The sequence below is a fragment of the Zalophus californianus genome, chromosome 1, assembly GCF_009762305.2.
Source record: "Zalophus californianus isolate mZalCal1 chromosome 1, mZalCal1.pri.v2, whole genome shotgun sequence".
Taxonomy (NCBI): domain Eukaryota; kingdom Metazoa; phylum Chordata; class Mammalia; order Carnivora; family Otariidae; genus Zalophus; species Zalophus californianus.
In genome coordinates, this window is record NC_045595.1 from 192,339,678 (window position 1) to 192,365,585 (window position 25,908).

General features: G+C 33.9%; 1 long non-coding RNA gene across 1 annotated transcript; it reads left to right on the forward strand.

The window, feature by feature from the left end:
* Nucleotides 1–1,190: 1,190 nt before the first annotated feature.
* LOC113916346 lies at nt 1,191–18,866 on the forward strand. Its single transcript, XR_003517915.2, has 3 exons — nt 1,191–1,291; nt 15,814–15,933; nt 18,597–18,866. It is a non-coding gene; the product is annotated as an uncharacterized LOC113916346 (long non-coding RNA).
* The last annotated feature ends 7,042 nt before the right edge of the window (nt 18,867–25,908 follow it).

Sequence of the window (25,908 nt, forward strand, 5' to 3'; positions counted from 1 at the left end):
CTGGGTTTAACATTTGCATACAAAATTGATTCTTGCCTGGGATGCCTGGGATGCCTGGGTGGCTCAGTCAGTTCAGTGGCTGCCTTTCATTCAGGTCATGATCTCAGGGTCCCGGGATCGAGTCCCGCATCTGGCTCCTTGCTCAGCGGGGAGCCTTCTCCCTCTGCCTGCTGCTCCTGCTGCTTGTGCTGTCTCTCTCTCTGACAAATAAATAAATAAAATCTTTAAAAAAAAGAAAAAAAATTGATTCTTGCCCACACCATGTCTGATCTTGGTGCAAGAAACTCTATAGTGTGTCATACATGCTGTGATTCAGTGATCCAGGCTGACGCGGACAGAGGATATTGCTCATCTCCACACCAGGCCTCTGTATTCTCCAGAGCAAGGTGAGCAATTATGCTCTCAAATTAATATAAAATAGAGATATATCTTCATGAAATGTGACACGTTTATTTCACACTACCCAAACACAAGCTGTTCCCAAATCTTAGAGTTGAAATAATTGTAAAGTGGTCTTTGACCCTCTGCTCTTGGCTGATATTTTGCAAGCCTCCAAATATTTCAAAGCCACTGTTTTGGTATTGATTAAATGAGAACAAAATGTGTTATGAGCTCACTGCAATTGCCCTGACATACAGTATTTTATCCTGTTTTTATATCTTTTTGTCTCATGAAGCTTTTGATAGGAAACAAAAAAAGTATAATATATGCAGAAATAATTTGTCACATAAAGATCTATACAGATGTAATAAAAGGATATACAAGAAACACTCCTCAGAAATTTCAGAAATCAAACATATCTATGACTGAGTTCGTGATTCCAAGAATTAAATCATGAGTAGTAGAGATAAAATATACATAATGTTTAGAATAAGATAATGATAAATGCTCTCTCACCAGTATTCCCTCACCAAAAAAGAATTTATGTGTTATAGAAGGCCAAGTAAGCCAACCTTAACTTTAGAAGGCTGATGTTCTAAGGCTTAATGGAGTTGGGCATTAGGAACTAAGCCCAGTGCTTGCAGACTGTGTAGCTTTCAAAGAATGATAGGAATGAGAGGGAAGCATTCTAGCAGCAAAGGAAGGGTGAACATCATTGGAAAGTTACCAAAGCTATATCGGTAATACTGACTAGTCTAAGGTGGCTGACATATGCTATTTATAAGAGGGAACAGTGAGATAAAGAACCCGAAGTGGTGTAAGCATGGGCCAGCGGTCAGATCATGGACATCCTCAGTTGTATTTTGTAGAAAATGGGAAATCACTATAGTTTTGATTTCCCTAATTATTGGTAAGCTTGAGCATTTTTTCATGTACCTGTTGGCCATTTATTTATATGCCTTTTTTGAACAAATGTCTATTCAAGTGTTTAGCTCATGTTTAGATCAGGTTATTAGTTTTTTTGCTATTGAGTTGTAAGAGTTTCTTGTATATTTTGGAGATTAACCTTTTATCAGATATATAGTTTGAAAATATTTGTTTCCATTCTGCAGGTTGTCTTTTAATTCTGTTGATTGTTTCCTTTGCAGTGCAGAACATTTTTTTTAAAGATTTTATTTATTTATTTGAGAGAGAGAGAGAGAGCACGAGCAGAGGGAGGGTCAGAGGGAGAGGGAGACTCCCAGCTGAATGTGGAACTCCAGGTAGGGCTCTATCCCAGGGTCCTGGGATATGATCTGAGCTGAAGGCAGACAATCAACTGAGCCACCCAGGCACCCCTGTGCAGAAACTTTTTAGTTTGATGTAGTCCCACTTGTTTATTTTTGCTGTTATTATTGCCTGTGCTTTTGTGGTCATCTCCATGAAATCATGAAGAGACTATTGTGACCAAACTTTTCCTTTGTTTTCTTTTAAGAGTTTTACAGTTTAAGTCTTACATGTAGGTCTTTAATTCATTTTCAGTTGATTTCTGTGTATGGTCTAAGATAAAGGTCTGATACCATTTTTTAGCATGTGGATATGCAGTTTTCCTAGCACCAGTTTTTGAAGAGGCTGTCCTTTTCTTGTTGTGTATTCTTGATGCCCTTGTCAGTGGGCATATATGAGTGGATTTATTTCTAGTCTCTCTTTTTTCTTCTATTTGTTTATACGTCTCTCTTTGTGCCAGTACCATTATCATTTTGAATACTGTAGCATAATACTCTATGTATTATATTTTGAAATCAGAAAGTGTGATGCCTCCAACTTTGTTCTTCTTTCTATTAATTTGACTATTTGTGGTCTTTTGAAGTTCCTTATACATTTTAGAGTTGCTTTTTTCTATTTCTGTATAAAATGGGTTTGTTATTTTCATAGTAATTACGTTGAATCTTTGGATCACTTTGAGTAGTATGGACATTGTGACAATATTAAGTCTTCCAATCCATGAACAAGGATGACTTCCAGTTTGTTAGTGTTTAATTTCTTTTATTAATGTGCTGCAGTTTTCAGTGTATAGGTCTTTCATCTATTTAGTTAACTTTATTTTAATTTTTTTGGTGCTGTTATACATGGGATTATCTTTTTAATTTCCAGTAGTTTTTTGTTAGTGTACAGTTATTTTTGTATATTGATTTTGTATTCTGCAACTTTTCCTGAAATTTTACATCAGTTCTAACAGTTTTAGTTGTGGAATCTTTAGGGTTAGGGTTTTCTGTATATAGGATCATGTCATATGCACAGAGAGACAGTTTTAGTTATTCTTTTCCAGTTTGGATGTCTGTTACTTATTTTTCTTGCCTAATGTCTCTGGCTAGGATTTTCAATAGTATGTTGAATAGTAGTGGTGGGAGTGGGCATCCTTTTCTTATTACTGATATTAGTGGAAGAGATTTCAGTTTTTCACCAGTGAGTATGGCTTTCCATATATGGCTTTTATTATGTTAGTTTCTTTCCTTCTATTCCTAGTTTGTTGAGAGTTTTGTTTGTTGTTTTTTTTTATCATAAAAGGGTGTTAAATTTGGTCAAATTCTATTTCTGCATTTACTAAGATGATCATATAATTTTTATTCTTTATTCTGTTAATATGGCATATCACAGTTTTTGTGTGTTGAACCATCCTTGTATCTCAGGGATAAATTCCACTTGGTAATGATGTATAATAATTTTTTATGTGCTATTGGGTTCAGCCTACTTGTATTTTGTTGAGAATTTTTGCATCTGTATTCATCAGGAGTACTGACCTGTAGATTTCTTTTTTGTAGCACCATTAATAAGATATCACCTCACACTGTTAAGCATGGCTATTATTAGAAAAACAAAATACAGTAAGCATAAAGGATACATATATCTTTTTTGAATTTGTGTTTCTATTTTCTTTGGTTAAATACCCAGTAATAGAATTACTGGATTGTAAGTTATTTCTATTTTTTAATTTTTTTGAGGAACATCTGTGAGCATAGCATAACATACCATTGTTGAATTACTATGTTGTACACCTGAAGCAAAGGTAACATTGCGTGTCAACTATACTTCAATTTAAAAAAAGGCAAGTGTTAGTGAGGATGTGGAGAAATTAGAACCCTTGAACACTTTTGGTGGGAATGCAAAATGGTAGAGTTGCTATAGAAACTGTACATAGCTTCCTCAAAAAATTAAAAATAGAGCTACCATATAATCTAGCAATCCCACTTCTGGATATTTATCCAAAATATTTGAAATTAGGATCTCAACAAATTACTAGCTCTCCTATTTTCATTGCAACATTAGTCACAATAGTCAAAATGTGGAAAAGGCATAAATGTCAATCAATTGATGGATAAAGAAAATGTAGTATATACGTACAATAAAATCCCAGTCAGCCTGAAAAAGAGAAGAAAATTCCACATTATATGAAAAGAGATGAACTTTGAGGATTATTCTAAGTGAAATAAACCAATCATAGAAAGACAAATACGACATAATTCCACTTATATGAGATAGCTAAAATAGTCAAATTCATTAAATCAAAGAGTGGAATGGTGGTTGCCAGGTCTTCAGGGAGGGGTAAATGGGGAGTTACTAATCACTATGCATAAAGTTTCAGTTAAGCAACATGAATAATTTCCAGAGATCTGTTAGCATTGTAACCTATAGTCAACAATAATGTGTTATACACTTAAAATTGGTTAAGAGGATAGATCATATGTTAAGTGTTCTTACCACAATAAAAGAGAAGAAAAAGATAAACAGAAGAAATATATTACAACAACAACAAAAAGCAAATGGGCAATCACTATTCTTTTTCAACATTCTAAGGTAAAAGTAAACAGGGTAGAATGCTAGACAAGAAAAGAATTGCAGAGGTAAAAGATGCAATTTTCAATTTTCTTGGCTGAACTTAGTCATAGATTATGTATTTCTAGGCAAATAGTGCCTGAGAGGATGGAAGCACCATTTAAATAAGTGGTGAGATATAATATCAATAAGCAGGAGGATAATATTGCTGATCATTTTTATACCATAGCCCCTCCCCAAAGTAACATGGGAACATCAACCTAAAGAGCTTATTTTCAGTTTGCAGCACAAGTAAACTATCAATGAACTAAATATGTAGGACTTGAACTCGAGATTTCAAAGCCAGGAATGCAGATTTAGAGACCATACAGGTGATTTCTGACACCAAGGGAATAGCAGACTATTCCCAGATGAATATGTTACAGAGAAATCAAAAGACAGAACTCATATTTTTTTAGAGGTTGTTTAGTTTCACCAAGATGAAAGGAAAATAACTTCATACATAAAATAATATCTTTTGATTACTACTGTATATGTTACTGTGGGTGTATTAAAATGCAGAGATTAAAACAGTTTACCCTCATGTAATTTATAATCTAATAAAACATAGATTGGTAGGAGAAATGCAATCTATAAATACTGAACATGAAATTGTGGTATTTGGGGTGTTTCTCATAAATTATTTAGTCAAACAACAGCCTTGCAAATTATCTAAATTCTGTGTATATGGGTAAAAAAGACATGGAAAATAACACAGGGACAAAATTCTGATCAAAATACCAGTGCTCTTTTTACTTCATCAAATGAGCTGTTAAGCAGCATAGTGGTAAAGGAAATGTCTTTATGATTAAGAAGTCATTAGGAACCTTTAAGGATCTGGTTGTGTAAAATTTTGGAAGAGGTAACATAACTCTCCGTGTTTAATGGATTAGCCCAAGAAAGAGGAAGCCAGAAATGACATAATATTCTAAGAAATATGAGTTAGGGAATACAGCCAAGAATATGATCTTCAGGGAAGAAGAAGGCTCATTGGAAGATTCTTAAAGAATAAATGCAACTAGTGTGTTTGCAGGCAAATTAAAAGTCGAAAGAAAGAAAAAATGATTTCATCATTGATATCCTAGGACCCCTGAAAAGAAATACAGGCATCCAATCAAAGACCTAATTCAAAAGGCAGCACTTTAAACAATGAAAAGAATAAGAAAATACATGCAAATCTTTGTTATGTGGACAGATCACAAAGAATAGCAAGTAGGAACACTAATAAAGTTATAGCAACAGAGAATAAGAATCCCTTAGGAAATGCCATTAAAACACAGATTCTGGATTTGTTTCCTCACCTTTAAAAATCAGAAAAGCTTCACTATACTGTACAACTGAACCTAGTGTAACATTGTATGCCAATTAGACTACAGGAAGGAAGGAAGGAAGGAAGGAACGAACGAACGAACGAACGAAAGAACGAAGGAACGAAGGAACGAAGGAAGGAAGATCTTAATAAACATGGATTTTTAGATATTTAAATAATTTTCTCTTTAATCTGGCACTAATAATAGTAATAACAAATAATTGTTAATGTCATAAAACTACACTGTGATCCCTGTATCAGTTATGTATATACTTACACATTTACAATGTTAAGATATATATATACACACACACACATATATATATAATGTAGATAAATATATAATTATATACCTTATATGTGTGTGATTTTATTATGCATATGTTAATTTCAGAAAAATGATAAGTTAAATATTAAAATATTACGTGTTTAATGAACACAAGATTGAATCCAGATTCCTTAGCAATATAGCAATAAATGCCATCAGCATCAATAATTATCATTATTCAAGGAATGTGACATCTAAATTCATATATATGTATGATCCTTAGTTGATTCTGTACCCATTTTCTAGAGTTCTGCCCGAATTCTACTCATCTCTCCTGATCTTAGCTTCCTGGCAGTGATTTGTGTCTTGAATATATAAGAGCTTCAGAGGAATTGGTAGTTTACATTGGAAAGAACACAAACTTCACATCCTGACACAATTATTATAGCCGGTTTGAGTTATGGCAGATTACTCTAGTTTTCTGGTTTCAGCTTCCTCATATATAAAATAAGGGTATTAACTACAATCTTATAAATTCTCACTTATCTTGTAACCTAATATGTAGTAAATTCTTATAGGAATTCAACATTATTAATAAAACTTGTTGCAGGGGCGCCTGGGTGGCTCAGTCATTAAGCGTCTGCCTTTGGCTCAGGTCATGATCCCAGGGTCCTGGGATCAAGCCCCGCATTGGGCTCCCTGCTCCGCGGGAAGCCTGCTTCTCCCTCTCCCACTCCCCCTGCTTGTGTTCCCTCTCTCCCTTTCTCTCTCTCTGTCAAATAAATAAATAAAATCTTTTAAAAAAATTAAAAAATAAAACTTGTTACAATTACATAACTGTGTGTTGTTTATTTCATAGTTAGGGATTAAGGTCTTTCTTGATTTTTCAGTATTTTGTTTGGTCAGTGTTAACTGGATGTATGTTATCAAAGTCAAAGTCAAGGAATGCTTTTCTTTCAAGTTAATATAATCATAATGGTATGCTAAAACTATAAAAATGAACTTATCTTTGGAAACATGATAAACTTCATATAGAGACAAACAGAATTTTATCGTAAAAAGTATTTACTATAAAAATGTGATTGAAACTCAGTCCAATATTAAACTTGACAATCACATATTAGAGTTATTGCTACACACAGAGGTTCTAAATATGTGATTTAAAATCCATTTTATATTACACAGGGACATATTTATTCATCTGAATTTGAAATAGGGTTTTTACACTGTTTTCAAGGTTCTAGAAATTCTATCAAATTTGTTTCTAAAAAGAATGGTTCCATACACTCAGGATGGATGTTTACCTTATTGATGATATTTTACAGAGACTGATATGAATCTACTGTTTTCTTTTCTCTAAGCTTCTGCCTTCATAATACAACCTCAACTTCCATCATTGCTATCCCCTGATCTATTAGTTCTCTGTTACTGAGTTTGTCTGTACTCCCTCCAAATCTTCCATTTTAGACTGGAACATTCATGGCTAGCTGTGACTGTAAAACCAAATTCTTTCTCAAATTCTCAGCTCTGATGGAGCTGGCTTAGTTCCACTTCCTGCTTTTGTTTCCCAAAAGGTAGAATTTGAAGTGATACTTAATATAATATCTGATAGAATTATCAACAAAAATAAATGAGGAATCTCTCAATTCATGTTTCAGGTAATAATGTTTTCTATTCATATTCCAGCTGAGAAGAAACTCTAGTGTCCCTAATCCCCAAACTAAAACGTAGTGCTAAAATCAGAGGGCAATCATACGAGTTATTAATAACTCAATATCTGCCTTAACTCTACCTTGTTTTACCCATTTCAACCTTCTCCTGAATATAGTCATTTTCCCAAACAGTAATTTAAGTGTCAAAGGAAAAAGTGCTTAGAGACATCTGATCCATCAGGGATACAGTTTTCTACTCTGGAGTATCATACACATTTTGGAATCAAGGCAGACTGACTAATGGTGGCTGTTTTGCTACACAACCATCAACATAACTTTGCACAAGTAACACAAACTTTCTGAGCATATTTTATCTTTAAAATTTGGAATATATTAGTATGTACTTTGACAACCTTCCCAAACACTGAACAGTGTCTGAGATTAATCTAGAATACAATCTTTAATGTAGTAATTAATGGAAAAATCTCCCTTAAATTTAAAAAAAGATATTTTCCTGAGAGAATAAAAACTTGGAATCTGCCTAGAAATGGGAGAACTGCCTCAAAATTTTAATTTGTTACTCTATAGTGTTAAATATTATATCTTGCATTTCACAAACAACTTATTTTTGAGAAAACAGGAGGCATGTACACATCTCACATTTTGACTAATAATCTTTAATGATCTCGAGATCCTTTTAAATGGAATTTTGCTTGGAAACATAACCTAAGAAAATTAAAAGTAGAAATTATTCTCTTTATACTATATTATATTGAACCACAAGAAGTTGTCATTTCTGAAGGTCAGAATTGTTGAATATCACCAATTTCATGAGTCAACCCAATTATTTAGCACTCACTCTAAGTCTCAATAGTGAGTAAATGTCAGATAAACAAGTTTTATTTTTAAGTATACTGCTTGTAGATCAAAAGGTAAATAGTCATCCTTTAAAATGTTTGTTACCAGGGCGCCTGGGTGGCTCAGTTGGTTAGGCGACTGCCTTCGGCTCAGGTCATGATCCTGGAGTCCCGGGATCGAGTCCCACATCGGGCTTCCTGCTCAGCGGGGAGTCTGCTTCTCCCTCTGACCCTCTTCCCTCTCGTGCTTTCTATCTCTCGTTCTCTCTCTCTCTCAAATAAATAAATAAAATCTTTAAAAAAAAAATGTTTGTTACCATATAAAATCTTACTATACAATAGACAGAAGCCCATTTGATGATATTCACAATGTTAAATTGTTCTCAGTATTGTTTTTTCAATTGGAAATGTTCTTTAAAATATTTGTGTGCATGTGTATGTGCTGACCGTATTTATTTATGAGTTGGAATTCTTTTTTTTTTTTCTTTTGTTGACCAGGAATTAGGTTGCTTTAAATTTTTAGTGTCTCAGACAATGTCACTAAGAATATCACAGCATATGCCTTCTTGTATACACAAATAGGTATTTCTTTAGGAAAGATATTAAACAGTACAAAACTGCTGGTAGTTGTATTTTAACTTCTAGTGGTGCTGACGATTTACTCTCTAAAAAGACTGTGTCAATTTATACTCCTACAATATCAAATACCCCACAAACTCCACATATAATAGTATCAATTAAAATATTTTTCTAATCTTCTATGGTTTTAAAACTGATTTATATGAGCTCTGTATCTGTTGTAGGAAATAGGAAATGAACTTTTTCTTATTATAAAAGTTAAAAACTAATTTCTTCTCATCTATACCTTATCTATTCTGGATATTAATCTCTTCTCTGTTATATAGGTTGACAATATATTTTAGCAGTCTGTAGCTTTGTTTCCTAATTTTTAAAGTGTGAATTTTGATGTAGTCAAAATTACGGACTTTATGGCTTTTGTATTTCATATTTTTTTTCTTTCTGGTTGCACATTTTTAAAAATAGTAATTCCAATATAATTAACGTACAGTGCTATAGTAGTTTCAGGTGTATAGTATAGTGATTCAACAATTCTGTACATACCCAGTGCTTATCACCATTTGCACCCATCCCCCACCCCTCACCCCTCTGGTAACCACCAGTTTGTTCTCTATATTGTCTCTTTTTGTTCATTTGTTTTGTTTCTTAGATTACACATAGGAGTGAATTCATATGGTATTTATCTTTCTCTTACTGACTTATTTCACTTAGCATTTTCCTGTTTAGATCCATTCATGTTATTGTAAATCATAGGATTTCATTATTTTTTATAGCTGAGTAATATTTCACTTTGCATATATATATATTCATATATCCATTTGTATATCAATGGGCACTTGGGTTGCTTCCATATTTTACGCATATCCATGCGTAAATAATGCGCAAAAAATATAGGGGTGCATATGTCACAAAGAATGTCATTGTATATGCCTTCTTCTAGACAGATATTTCTTTAGGAAATATATTAAACAGTACAACTGCTGGATGATAGGGTAGTTATAGTTTAACATCTAGTGGTACTGACAAATTATTCTCTAAAAGGACTGTGTCAATTTACACTCCTTTTTTGATTACCGTTTTCATATTGTTTGAGGAGATACCCAGTAGTGGGATTACTGGATCATATGATAATTCTATTCTTATACACCAACAAATTGGACAACCTAGAAGAAATGTATATAAATTCCTGGAAACATATAACCTCCCAAAACTAAATCAGGAAGAAATAGAAAATGTGAACAGACTGATTACTAGCAATTAAATTGAATCAGTAATCAAAAAACTCCCAACAAACAAAAGTCCAGGACCAGATGACTTCACAGGTGAATTCTACCAAACATTTAAAGAAAAGTAAATACCTATCCTTCTCAAACTATTTCAAAAAACAGAAGAGTAAGGACAACTTCCAAATTCATTCTATGAAGTGAGCATTACTCTTAAAACAAAGCTAGATAAAGACACCACCAAAAAAGAGCACTAAAGGCCAATAGCTGATGAACATAAATGCAAAAATCCTCAACAAAATATTAGCAAACCTAGTCCAACAATACATTAAAAAAATCATTCACCACAACCAAGTGGGATTTATTCTTGGGGTGCAAGGGCAGCTCAATATTTGCAAATCAATCAATCAGTGTAATACAGCACATCAATAAGAGAAGAGATAAAAACAAAATGATCATCCATTCTTAATGAAAACTTCAACAAAGTAGGGATAGAAAGAACGTACCTCAACATCATAAAGGCCATATATAGAAGACCCACAACTAATATCTTCCTCAATGGGGAAAGAGCTTTACCTCTAAGGTCAGGAACAAGACAGGGATGTCCACTCTCACCATTGTTATTTAACATAGTACTGGAGTCCTAGCCTCAGCAGACAACAAAAAGAAATAAAAGGCATCCAAATAAGCAAGGAAGAAGTCAAACTTTCACTATTCCCAGAAGACATGATACTCTAAGGAGAAAACCCAAAAGATTCCACCAAAAAATTGCTAGAACTGATACAGGAATTCAGCAAAATCATAGGATATAAAATCAATGTACAGAAATCACTTGCATTCCTATACACTAATAACGAAGCAGCAGACAGAGAAATCAAGGAAGCGATTCCACTTACAATTGCACTGAAAACCATAAGATATCTAGGAATAAAACTAGCCAAAGAAGAAAAGAGTTGTACACTGAAAACTATAGAACACTTATGAAAGAAATTGAAGAGGACACACACACACACACACACACAAATGGAAAAACATTCCATACTCATGGATTTGAAGAACAAATATTGTTAAAATATCTATACTGTGTAAAGCAATCTACACATTTAATGCAATCCCTACCAAAATACCACCAGCATTTTTCACAGAGCTAGAAAAAAACAATCCTAAAATTTGTATGGAAACACAAAAGACCCCAAATAAACAAAGCGATCTTGAAAAAGAAAAGCAAAGCTGGAGGAATCACAATTCCAGACTTAAGTTAAATTACAAAGTAGTAGTCATCAAGACAGTATAGTACTAACACATAGATCAATGGAACAGAATAGAAAACCCAGAACTTGACCCACAACTACGTGATCAACTAATCTTCAACAAAGCAAGAAAGACTCTCCAACAGAAAAATAACAGTTTCTTCAACAAATGGTGTTGGGAAAACTGGACAGCAACATGCAGAAGAATGAAACTGGAACTACTTTCTTACGCCATATACAAAAATAAATTCAAAATGGATGAAAGACCTAAATGTGAGCCAGGAATCCACCAAAATCCTAGAGGAGAACACAAGCAGTAACCACTTTGACATCGGCAGTAGCAACTACTTATTAGACTCATCTCCGGAGACAAGGGAAAACAAATGCAAAAATTAACTATTGGGACTTCATTAAGATAAAAACCTCTGCACAGCAAAGGAAACAATAAACAAAACTAAAAGGCAACTTCCAGAATGTGAGAACATATTTGCAAATGGCATATCTGATAAAGAATTTGTATCCAAAATCTATAAAGAACTTATTAAACTCAACATCCAAAAAAACAAATAATCCAGTTAAGAAATGGGCAGAAGACATGAAGACATTTTCTTCGAAGAAGACATTCAGATGGCTAATAGACACATGAAAAGATGTTCAATATCACTGATCATCAGGAAAATACAAATCAAAACCATAATGAGATACCACCTCATTCCTGTCAGAATGGCTAAAATTAACAACACAGGAAACAACAGATGTTGGCCAGGATGTTGAGAAAGGGGAACCCTTTTACACTGTTGGTGGGAATGCAAACTGGTGCATCCACTGTGGAAAACAGTATGGAAGTTCCTCAAAAAGTTAAAAATAGAAATACCAGCAATTGCACTACTAGCCATTTACCCGAAGGATTCACAAATACTGATTCAAAGGGACACATGCACCCCAATGTTTATAGTGGCATTATCAACAATATGTGATAATAATAATATATATATAAAATATATAATATATAATATAATAATGGAATATTACTCTGCCATCAGAAAAAGAAAGATATCTTGCCATTTTCAAGGATGTGGATGGAACTGGAGTGTATTATGCTAAGCAAAGTAAGTTATAGAAAGACAAATACCATACAATTTCACTCATATGTGGAATTTAAGAAACAAAACCGATGAACATAGGGGAAGGGAAAAATAAAAAGAAGAGAGAGGGAGGCAAACCATAAGAGACTCTTAACTATAGAGAACAAACAGGGCTGCTGGAGGGGAGGTGGGTGGGGGATGGGCTAAATGGGTGATGGGGATTAAGGAGGTCACCTGTTGTGATGAGCACTGGGTATTATATGTAAGTGATGAATCACTAAATTCTACTCATGAAATCAATATTACACTATATGTTAACTAGAACTTAAATAAAAACTAAAAACTGAAAAAAAGAAAGAAAGAGAATTGTGGATGCTTCAAATATTTGACAACACTTAGAATTTTGTCTTTTTAAAATTGTAATGTGTGTGCATTGGTGTCTCATTTTGATTTTATTTTCATTTCCTTAATGACGTTGAGAACTTTTTCATGTGGTTTTGGACCCTTTGGATATCTTCCTTATAAAGTATTTGTCAAAGCATTTGATCATTTTCTCAAAACCAACTGCTTGTTTATCTTCATGGTGTTGAATTCTAAGGAATTTTTTTTTAAGTAGGCTCCACATCCAGCATGGAGCCCAGTGCAGGGCTTGAAACAATGACCCTGAGATTAAGACCTGAGCTAAGATTAAGAGTCTGACACTTAACCGACTAGCCACCCAGGCACACTGTAAGGGATTTTTATAGATTCTAAATAAAAGTTCTATGTACGGTGAATCAGTGTTGGGAATATATTGTTCCATGACTTTAATTTTTTTTCTAATTTTCTTAATAGTAACTTTAGTTGGACAGTATTTAAAAATTCTAAATTGAAGTCCATGAGTATTTTCTTTTCAGGTTTCATGCTTTTTGTTCCTATCTAGGAAATCTTAGCCTAGTCCTAGGTTGTGAATATGTTCCCTAGTTTTTTTTTTTAATTTATTTTAGATCTCTAATTTTAGCTTTTGTATTAGATCCATACCATTTTTGTTTTTTAGAGGTGGGGGAGGGGCAGAGGAAGAGGGAGAGAGACAATCTGAAGCAGGCTCCACACCCAGCTCTATCTCTTGAGGGCTGAGATCATGACCTGAGGCAAAATCAAGAGTCAGACGCTTAACTGATTGAGCCACCCAGCCATCCCTATGATCATTTTTAAGTTAATTTTTGTGTACCATGTGAGTCAATTTTTTTTATTTCCAGGTGGATATTGAGTTCAAGGGAAAAAGTTACTGAAAAGATTATGCTGTATTGATTTACCTTGGCAATTTTGATGAATAAAAATGAGTACCTGTGATCTATTTCTAGACTCCCCATTCTCTTCCACGGATCTGTATGTCTGTATCTACATCAATACCACACTGTATTGCTTATCATAACCTCATAAGTAAACATTAAAATCAGGTAAAATTATATAGTCCAACTTTGTTCTTATTTTACAAGACATTTTGACTATTCATAGTATTTCACATTACCATATTTTGAGGACACATAGATTCAGGGTGTCAGTTTCCATCCCCCCCCCAAAAAAAAGGTGGTAGAGAATGTGATTGGGAATGCTGTGGAAGTTTTAGATCAATTTTAGTAGAATAGATAGGCAACAATCAGGTTGTTCTTTACCTAAGACATTTTTTACAGCTGTTCTTTGTCAGGCCAAGGATATTTTCTAGTTATAGTTTGTTGTGTTGAAAAGTGTTGAAATTTATTCAAAAGATTTTCTGTTATACAGAAATACTCAATTTTTTCCATTTTATTCATGATTTATATTGATGCACTTTTAATGTTAAGTCTTGCACTCTAAGGATAAATGTCATTCATTCATAACATTATTTCCATATATTGATATATTTGGATTTGATAATATTTTTGCATCTGTGTTCATGTGGGATATTCATTTTTAAGTTTCTTCTATTTACTGCCTTTCCTTCTTTGGGTATCAGAGTAATTGTGTTTTCAAAAAACAAGTTGGGCATGCATTCTGTCTCTTTCACTTTAAAAAAAAGTTTTTACATAGTTGGTAATATTGCTTCTTTAAAAAAAAAAGATTTTATTTATTTGACAGAGAGAGGGAACACAAGCAGGGTTAGTGTGAAAGGGAGCAGGCTTCCCGCAAAGCGGGGAGCCTGATGCGGGGCTCGATCCTAGGACCCTGAGAGCAGGACCTCAACTGAAGGTAAATGCTCAATGACTGAGCCACTCAGGCACCACGGTGATACTGCTTCTTTAAATGTGTGTTATAAGGCGTCTGAGTCGCTCAGTCGGTTGAACGACTGCCTTCAACTAAAGTCATAATTTCCGGATCATGAGATCGAGCCCCACATTTGGCTCCCTGCTCAGTGGGCAGTCTGCTTCTCTCTCCCTTTGCTGCTCCCCCTGCTTGTGCTCTCTTGCTTGTGGACACACTCTCTCTCTTTAAATAAATAAAATATTTTTAAAATAATAATAAAAATTAATGTGTGATATAATTCATCAGTGAAAATAGTCAGGCTTTGGAGAATCCTCTGTGAAAATGTTTTCAATCATGTATTCCTTTAACAGATAAAGACTCATTCAAATTTTCTACTTTTTCTGGAGAAAATTTTAACTTTTATTTTAATTAAATTTGTACACAGTATTACTTTATTTTTTTTTTAATTTGATAGTCTTATTTCCTCTTTCTGTCCTGATACTGGTAATCCGTCTTGTTGTTGCTTTCTTGAACTGTCTAGCTAAAGATTTATAAAAACTTTAAATCCCTTCATTGATTTTTTTCTGTTTTTCAGTCTCTTATTTATTTCCATTCTTTTATTATTTACCAAAACTTACTGATTTTGAATTTAATTGCTCTTCTTTTTCCAGATCCTTAAATCATTTATTTTGGATGATTATTATTATTATTATTTTAACTAATGTAGGAATTTAAAGTTATAAGTTTCCCTCTGGCACTGCTTAGCAGAATTATTTTGTTTTCATCATCATTCAGTTTAAATTATTTCTAATTTCTTTTCTGTTTTAATTCTCCTATAGCTGACTAGAACTTGGACCTATCTTTTTGGGTGTCATTATTGAATTTATTACATATAAAGTTGGATTTTGTCCTTTCTGTCTATAATTTCTGCTTTTTCGGTTGAATTTTTTTTCCATTTTCATTGAATGAAATTATAAATTACATTAATACTGTTATGTTACTATTTATATTATAATTAATATTCTATTTCTTCTGTTCTTTTTTCTTGTACCTTCATCTTCTGCCTTTTATTGAGTATTAAGTATTTTTAATATCCTATTTTATTTTTCCTATTGAACTTGTAAAATTTTCTTTACCATATTTTATCTTTCACAGTTGCTCTAGTGTTTGCAATATGACTCTAATTTACCACAACGTGCCCTGAAATAATAGTATGCCACTTTGGACATAAGTTTAGAACCTTTTAATAATATACCTATATTTTCTCCTTTCATGGTAAGTGTTGTTTTTTCATACATTTTCTTCCACATATGTTATAATCTACTAGTCCATTGTAATTAGTTTTGCTTTAAACTGAAAATTATTTTTACAGTAAAAGTGAGAAAAATTTATCTTTTATAATAACTTAAAATACAATAATTCTGGAACTCTTTATATTTTTACAAATCACAGTTTCTATCTGGTGCCATTTCTCTTTATTATGTAGATTTTACTTTAATATTAGCTGGATACCACTTATCTGGCAGCATGTTCTCCCAGCTAAGTTGACCTGAAAAATTCTTATTTTGCCTTAAGTTTTAAAATGGGTAGTTGCTTAATAAATAATCAGGTTGATAGTTTTATTTTAATTTTATCCTTTAAAGACACCATTCTCATAAACACTGAGAATATTTTAATCCCTTAATCTCTTCTAACTTTTTCTATGATGTCCTTTGTTTTAATTATATAAATATTTTACAATATACTGGACATTGCCACATTGCTTTACAAAGTTAATAATCATCTTTATTTACTCAAGCATCTGCCATTTCCTTTTTTATTTCCTTTATTTTTCTGCTTCCATCAGGATTATTTCCTTTCTTCTTAAAAAGCTTATTTATTAATATAAGTCTCCTGGCAATGAGTTCTCTCTCTCTCTTTTTTTTAAGCTATATTAAATCCAGTTGATTTTTTTTTCTTTTTAAAATAAACTCCATGCCTAATGTGGGGCTTGAACTCATGACCCCAAAATCAAGTTACCTGTTTTACTGACTGAGCCAGCTAGACACCCCTAGTTTTCTCTTTTTTTAAATCTAAAAGTATTTTACTATGCCTTTATTTTTAAAATAGAAAAAATTTAGAGGTACACCTTAAGAATTATTTTTCTTTAATACTTAACACTATCGTTCCATTGTTTATCTTATTTCACTATTTCAGTTATCATCTTTGAGTCAGTCTTATTGCTACTTCCTTAAAAATAGTGTATATTGGGCGCCTGGGTGGCTCAGTTGGTTAAGCGACTGCCTCCGGCTCAGGTCATGATCCTGGAGTCCTGGGATTGAGTCCCACATCGGGCTCCCTGCTCGGCGGGGAGTCTGCTTCTCCCTCTGACCCTCTTCCCTCTTGTGCTCTCTATCTTTCATTCTCTCTCTCTAATAAATAAATAAAATCTTCAAAAAAAAATTAAAAAAAAAGTAGTGTATATTTTTCTCGTTGCTTTTGAGATTTTCTCATTGTCTTTAGTTTTTAAGCACTTTTACTATGATGTGCTTGGATAATGTTTCTTTGTATTAACTACTCTTTAGATTATATGTAGCATTATGTATTTCATCAGTTAGGAAACAAAATGGTCAATGTATTTTTTTCAATTACTGTACCTGCTTTATTCACATTTACCTTTTCTCCTAGAATATCAAATGATCTTATATTAGACATCTTTATTGTGCCTCATATTTCCCCTTGCACTCTTTCTTGAAATTTCTGTCTTTATTTACCCTTTCTCCTTGCACTTTAGTCTAGACATATTGCATTCTATTGACCTATATTCCAATTTGCTAATATTTCTGTAACTGGAATAGTTGAGCTGATCATTTTCCTGGTAACCAAGCGAAGGAAAATGAAACTAAGAGCGGATTATAATGCAACAGTTGAATGTAATAAGAAAAAAAAGAGAAGGAAAGAATTGATTAGATTTTGAATATAGAGTTTAAAATCCTCAATAGTCATATGGAGGAGAATACTGAGAGACAAATAAATTCAGTATTAGAATTTGGTCCATATTCTTTAAATAGGCTTCTCTTACACACGTATATGTAGATCTGATAGGTCCTAAGATCTTATTAGTATTGAACGTTGCTTCTTCACTCACCGGTGTCTACCCATTATTCTTGTTCTTTTCTTTCTGGCTCACTAATAAGCCAGTATTATCTTACATCTAAATTCTTGATTCCTAATGACACCTTGATTCTCACCTCTCTCTCCAAGAAAATGTTGCTACTTACCTGTTGTATTATAAGAATCACAGGTGTGGGCAGGACACTGCACTCTTCCAAACAAAGTCCTCGACCAGGCTTTTCTGTTTCCTCTAGAAGAGATAAGGCTTAAACCTTATAATATAGAGTCCTAGGCTAGAATCCTAAACTTCCATATTGCCAATATGGTATTGCCAGTACATGAAGTTAAAGACAAAGAAATGGGAGAGATCTGGTCCAGTATGTATGTGATGTAAATTCTACATCTGAAACTAATATTATTCTGTATGTTAACTAACAGGAATTTAAATAAAAACTTGGGAAACAAATGAAGGGCTTGGAGGTAGGCATAGACTTGAGAATAATTTACTAATTTTCCGAAACTGTTATTAACCCAGTCAACCTATATTTATTACATGCTTACTAAATGCCATACCCTTTCCTAGGAGCTGTGCCTAGAACAACATAAAAAGCAGATATGGCCCTCTGGTCCAGGAAACTTGTATTAGGCAATGAAAGCTTATAAAACAAATGTTAGACTAAAGTCGTAGTTTACAATCTATAAACTCAGATGAATTAAATGTATGAATTCCTTTGCTTTCTGTAATGTGTCTTCCTGTAACCACATGCAAACAAACAACAGAGTTGCTCATCCTAGACTCTTCTAATTTAAAATTATTTCTTTTACTTTCATTTTGTCTCCTTCAGATAATCATTTCAAGACTTACATCCATTCAAGTCTGGTTTCCCTCTACACTTTCTCTTGAGGAAGTTATGGATCCTGCTAGCGTCAGAGAGAAAGAGAAATGTCATTCATTCATGGTTCTTGTACTGGACTCCAAACAAGTGTATTTCACCCTTATCTAGTCATTATTTGCTGGAATGCAGCTGACACCTGCCCAGTCCTGCCTCGTGTGTGTGTGTGTGTGTGTGTGTTTGTGTGTGTGTGTGTGTGTGTGTGTGTGTGTGTGTGTTGGGGGAGAAAAATGATATGGAACATTCAGGATATTTATCCCTTACCTTCTATTCCTTTCTCCCCTCTGTTCCACCCAGTTCCAGAACTGACTTCTACTCATTTCTATCTGACGGGAATTTATTCCTTTCTTTCCCATTGTAGCTTTATGACTTTATCTGCTTGGTGAATGGTGTCAGAGGCAAAAGTCCATATTACCCAGGAAAGAAAATAGAGGAATGTTTTTAAAAATCCCCTTGTACATCTTTAATAAAGAGTAGTAATGTTCATATGGAAAAAGTAAAATGCTGTAAGAATTTCTAAGATAGTGACTTATTCTAAACTTAGTATAGTCAACAAAATACCATAAATATGTGTGAAGCTAAAATAGGAAACAGAAAAAAAAAAGAAACAAACCTGACCAAACTTTTGGAAAAATAGTTTAGTTTCCTATATAAAAAGTAGAAGGACAAATTTTTCTTACCAAAAGAGTTCAGCTGCCACTGATTCAATTTTATTAATGAAATTTTATACAAATTTAGAATTATACTTCACTAAGTAAATTGGATCCGTATTTATGCATTTCATGATTGTTGAACTTTGCACAAAATAGAATTTATAAATTTCCACTTGAACATGTATACAATTATTTCTGCTATTTTGGGTAGATTGAAAAACTAAATCAGATGTCTGTTGATTTTTAAATTTTCATTTTTATCCTTAAAGAGCAAGCAATAGAAATCAAATGTCCTGTGACAACTAATTTGATATTGTGTCATTATGACAACAGTAAAAATAGCTTCAATGACAAAAATTAATGGAAATTTCATATATTTATATGTGGATTTTATTATAATATTTTATTGGTCAGCATATCTTAATTGGAGTTCTGTTAGATCTTTTGTACTTATTGAAGTGTAAAAACAAAAATAAGCTAGCATATGCTTTACCAGATGGTATGCATATCTTTCAAATATTAATGTTTGAGCATTGTTATTTGTCAAATTTAAACAGGTAAATAAAAATTGGAAGGAGTCTTTCACTTACTTCTTATACTATCCTGTGTAACATAGAATTACTTTACAACTGGACAAGAACAGCTCTTTGCTTATTTACCTTGTTAAGCCACAACATTTGGCTTTGACTTTTGGCTAGGGTAAGAACAAGTCTGGTAACTAATGATATATAATGAGCTGTTTAATATTGACAACTTGTGGCACCCAGGGCGGTCTTGCTTATCGGTAACTCACACGTGATATAGCTGTTCAGAATCTGGTTTGGCCCCATAACTAGGTGTATGAACTTCCTAACAGGAAATTTGGTGGGACATCAACCACTACCAAGATTCTTTACACATATATCAGTTGTTCTTCTCCAGAGACAAAACGAATTCTGCATAACTAAAGAAAAGACATTGAAGAGCTCTTCCAGGAACTTCTCTGGAGCCCCGGGCTTTTCTGTGCTTTTTCTCATGCTCTACTGTATCCTTTGCCTTAACAAGTCCTCCTACATAAGTATGCTCAGTGAGGTCTAATGAGCCATTTCATTATCCAGTTTATCTAGTCTCACTACCAGATGCATACTCATATTAATCTTTCTTCTTAATTCTGTTGGTAGTTATCTCTGCAATCTTGACAATATCCTTATATCTTACTTTATCAAACTTGAAAAATATCTACTCAAATAACTTTATGGGAAATGGTCTTACTTAAACTACCTCCCAAATATACCACATATTTTTGATAGTTTTGTATTTCTTAATCCATCAATTTTAGACAGTCTCCTTGTATGTTAAAAAGAGAGAGAGAGAAAAGAGAGAGAGAAAAGTGCTTCTACACTCTCATCTATTTCCAAATAGTTTTAACTTCCAACTTCTAGCAATGATTTTATTTCCTATAGGTTGTCAAAGTCTATAACACATTTTGAAAGTTTTGAGGAGTTGATTATGAGTAAATAAAATGAGGGATCCCCGGTGTCCCTGTTGGTTAGCTGTCTGCCTTCGGCTCAGGTCCTAATACGGGTGTCCTGGGATGGAACCTGCTTCTCCTTGCCTCTGCCCCTCCCCCACACTCATGCTCACGCACAGGTTTTCTCTCTCTCTCTCTCTCAAATAAATGAATAAAATCTTTAAAAAAAGAGTAAATAAAATGAAATTTTCTGTATAACAAAGGTGAGGCAGTTACCCACTCCCCCATTACCAGGATGTTCCTTGAAATATGAAAGACTCAATAATAGGTTCAGTTTTTATATCTTGCACTGCAAGATCTCAGGTCTTCTGACTGTTGGAGCTATAAACACATACCCTGAAATTAACTTTGGAATCCCTCCTGAGTTTACAGGACACTTGGTAACAGGTAAAATATGTGTCTCTCAAGGAGATAAAAAAAGTTTTATTGATTTTTTCCTTCTATGTTGGTATATGTAAACTTGCATGAGATTTTGTCTGGACTTTGTTGTCTCTCAGTGACTACCTGCAAGCATGGAGTCAGATTGTCTTCTCAATAATAAATTGTGTTCTCTCCTTTCTATATCAGTATGGAGGACTCTCTTTGTTGGTAAAATTTATTTCCCTCACAAATGTCTGTAAGTTGATTCTAAAAATTAAAATTCAATGCAGAGTGTTTATAAAATTATGATTATATAAATTTTATCCACCAAGATGATTCATGGGAAAGAATGGATGATATATATTAGAAGTCATTAAACCTGTCAATTTGAATGAGAATGTTAGAACATCAAGGCAAAATGGCTCTCTTTACATAGTACATTATTACTTTTGAAAATTTATGCCACAAATTGCATCATAATTGGAACATGACTTTGATATTGTTTTATCTCAAGTATACAATAGCCTTTTTCCACTTTTATAAATGATATTTATGATTCCATTTTTGTTAATAAATACATGTCTTTTTGTTTTTAATAATAAAATAATTTTTAATACATCTTATTATTTTTAATAATAAATACGTGTCTTATACCACATGTATAAGACAATCCTATTGCAAGTTGTAGAATGTTGGATTCTGGAGGGATTTGGAATATACCATCCCCGAAAATATGCCATTTTGGCATGAACATTATTTTGAGCTAGAGGCAAATGAGAATCAACAAGAAGCAGACAGAAATCTTCCCAGAGCTTCCCTGATCTCACTACAAGGAGAAACTTCTAAGAAATGAGGACTGCCATAAATCTCTCCTGGGGAAGTTTTGTGGCCACGAAGAAGATGGAAAGTAGGTGCTGAGATCAAGCTGCACAAACCAACCTTACTCCATTTGTGTCTCCATATATTTACCTTCCCACAACTGGCTGCACTCTAAAAGCCTAAACCCCTTCTCCTGTGCTTGTCACTTCTCTACAAATGTATTTTTCTTTCTTTAAGATGTTATATAAATTCAAGTTCTAACGACTCTTTTGAGTTACTCATCACTGACATGTCTGCACACCTTAACAAACTCTGTTAGTTCTCCTCTTGTTCATCTGTCTTTTTTCAATCTAATGTACAAAGTCCCAGTCAGAGAACCTAGGAAGAAGGTAGAAGAAAAGGTCATATTTTTCCTCCCCTGCAATCCCCAAGTATCAACAGCACAACTTGTTGATAAGAGAAAACCAACTTTATTGATCATCAGGGTCAAAGAGAACTGTGAGCTTGGAAAGTGTCTTGGAGTGAGGTTGCAAAATCAGATTTTATAGACAATTAGAGGTTTGGTTCAAGGCAAGACTTTCAGTGCTGGTAGGCTGATTAGGATTGGGTAAGAATCATGATATGTTTAGTTCTGGATTGATGGAAAAAACAAGGTGAGGATTTTGAGGTGGGGGCTCAAGGAATCTTAGGACACAAACTGTCTGTTGATGCTTTCCGTTAGAGACTTGATGGGTCTTTTATGAAGTTCGGTAATGAACAATTAAGCCATCTGTTAGGACCAGAGACTCCTTGAAAAGTAGAGTAATATTAATGGAGACAGTGGAATAGCTAAGGCATGTTACCGTAGTATTATGGGCTGAATTATACCCCACTAAAATTCATTTGTTGAAGTCCTAACCCCCCAGTATCTCAGAATGTGACTGTATTTGGAGCTAGGACTTTAAAAATGATAATTAATGTAAAATGAGATCATATGGGTGGGTCTATGTGAAGTATTTGCTTATCTTAATATTTATTTTGTCTGATCTTATGTTTGATTTGCATTTTACTGAGTATCAAATCTATATTCCATTTGATTTCTCCTTGTAATATTTTCCATTGTTTTCTAGTACTTATTATTGATAAAGAATCTATGATACCAGTTTAATGAAAATCAAATATATATGTATACACACACACACACACACACACATTCTTTATGTTCTAAAAATCTTTGAAGTATGTACTATACCTGGGGATTATTAGTTATCTCTTCATAACTATAGATATTGTTCTTCATTCTGGCTGTTCATTAAAATCATTCATCAGGGAGTTTTTATGAATTACATGATGCTATGCCATACCTATTAGATTAGAATTTCTGGGACAGGGTTCTCTTAACCACTTTCTAAATATTTTCTAAACAGTTATAGGTTTATTGGGAAAATACATACATACATAAATATATATAAATATATTTATGTATATTTGTATAAGTATATTACATATATTATGTATATTTGTATATGTATATTATATATATATAATTTCATAATAGCTGTTTCTTGTGAGCTGGAGTGGCAGTGTGGCATTTTGTGTTTGTAGGAATGGTGTTTCCAGTAGCAAGCCTAATATTAGAGCCATGTTTACAATGATGACTCCTAAGATCAACCTAAAATTAGTAAAATGCAGATGATGAATTTATTTTGGCCTGATTAAAACTATAGTAGGATTTCTAGGCAGATCATTCCACTTTTGAAAAGACTTGCTCTGGGAGCCACGGCCATACGGCAAATGATTCTACACAACATGTGGGTGAAGTTAAAAGGTAAGAAGAATGATTGGCACAAATCTCAGCCATTGGCATAACTGTCATTTAATACCTTTCTCTGCTGTTCATTCCGTATCTCCATCCTCTCTCTTCCTAGGCTGCTGCTTCTCTAGGCTTCTGCTGGGGCAAACAGTGTTACTGCAGCCTTCTCCTATGTGTGCACTGGACCGTGACTCCCTCCACTATCTTTGATGTAGCCTTAAGTTTCCATCTGCCTCTCATTTTCCAAAAATGTGTCAAAGTCTCTGTAACAACAATTATTCCCTTTTCTTCTACCTCTGTGCACTCTGGTACTCTTCTTTTTTCTTAAGGAATCATCAGAGGGAGAGAAGAGAAATATACTTGATGTATAGATACAAATATTGGTGTCATTCACATTATGCCTTCTTTTTAGTTGTCTGAGAGTACAGACTATAGAAGAAAGCTAGTAGAGAAGGAAATAAAACTGTATTTACAGGGATGCCTGGGTGGCTCAGTCGGTTAAGTGTCTGCCTTCGGCTCAGGTCATGATCCCAGGGTTCTGGGACCAAGTCCCACATAGGGCTCCTTGGTTGGCAGAGAGCCTGCTTCTCCCTCGACCTGCTCTGTTTGCTGCTCCCCCTGCTTGTGCTCTCTCTCTCTGATGAAAAAATAAAATCTTAAAAAAACAAACAAACAAACAACTGTACTTACACTTAGTTTATCCAAACATCTATATGGATTAATTTATATACATGTTTTTGAAATTCAGAATTAAAATTCCCCTATTAAGAATTACACAAGGAAGCTTAAATATTTGTAATCTCTTTTCCTCCAATTTACATCTTCAGTGTTTTCCTTTTCCACTTATTCTAAAGAAAATATACCCTATACCTGGGTTGGATTCACTTTGTCACTATATCCTCACTGCTGAAGGATTTCTCCTCTTGTGATTTCATCTCTTATCTGTTCATGAATAATTTTCAAAAACTGAGCTCTCATATTTAGACAGCTTTCTTGCAGTGTAACACCTCATCACCTACCCGGCAGGATACCCTGGATGCCTGCTTTGCATGTCAGCTTGTGTATATCAAAGACAGAATTTTACAGTCATCTCAAATGCCTCAATATTCTGCATACTCAGAGTCATTACAAAAATGTAGAGAGTTTCCATGCCTGGGCTTTTATTAAGTTAAAGCAGCTCTCTTTTCCTAGTTTTTTATTTTATTTTTTTAATATGTCAATTTTGTTGGGACTAAACTTAGAGCACAATGTTCTCATGAGACAATAGGACTATGGGAACTACAGTGTTTGGAAAGAAATAAGTTAGTTTCATTTTGAATACAGAATAATAAAAAGCATGTGTTTACTTGTGTATGGCTTAACCATGCTTTCAAAATGTTAACTCCTGATATATTGTAGGAAATTTGAAATGAGTTATCTGGGATGCTGAAAACATTTTTACTGTCCCATTTAGAGTATCTTCCTGGCCTCCAAGGGGAGAAGCAGAAACTGCATGCGGTCTTCACGATCAGTCAGTAGAAAGTATATAAAGATTATCCTTGAAAGGAAATTCTATGATTTAAAAACAAATAAGTGAGTGATGTCCATGAAAATGGTGTAATAAATAGCTCCAAGGGACCAATGTTCCACAAAAACGATGAAACTGCCATCAGTTTTGTCAGAATTCTGGAAAATAGTGCAAGGTTTACAGCCACCAAGCAAATGCTGACTCAAGAAAAAGACAACTTTAAAATGGTGGTAATGCTTTTTGGCTTTTCACTTGCCCTTTCATACCTTCTTACCAGCTCAGCTGCAGACTTGAAGATGGCAGCCTGTGTCCCCAAATGAGTCTCTGAGCTCTGGCTCCAGAAGGTACAGAGCAGAGCTTATTCTCAAAGAATTGTTTTGTCTGTTCTAACTTCTGTGGGGGCTGCCTCTGTCTGAAGTGTTGAGGCAAGGAATTTGTCTTTGTTTAGTCTGACTCAGAACTCACTCAAGTCTGAAAATCTGTGGGATTGCCTCAAAAACACTGTAAGGCAAATGAAAAACCATAGCCACTTGGGGCAAAAGATTACAATGGAAGCAAATGACAGAGTGCCAAATGCCTGGGAGGAAAAGCTGCAACAAGAGTTTCTTTGGGAAATGAGGGCA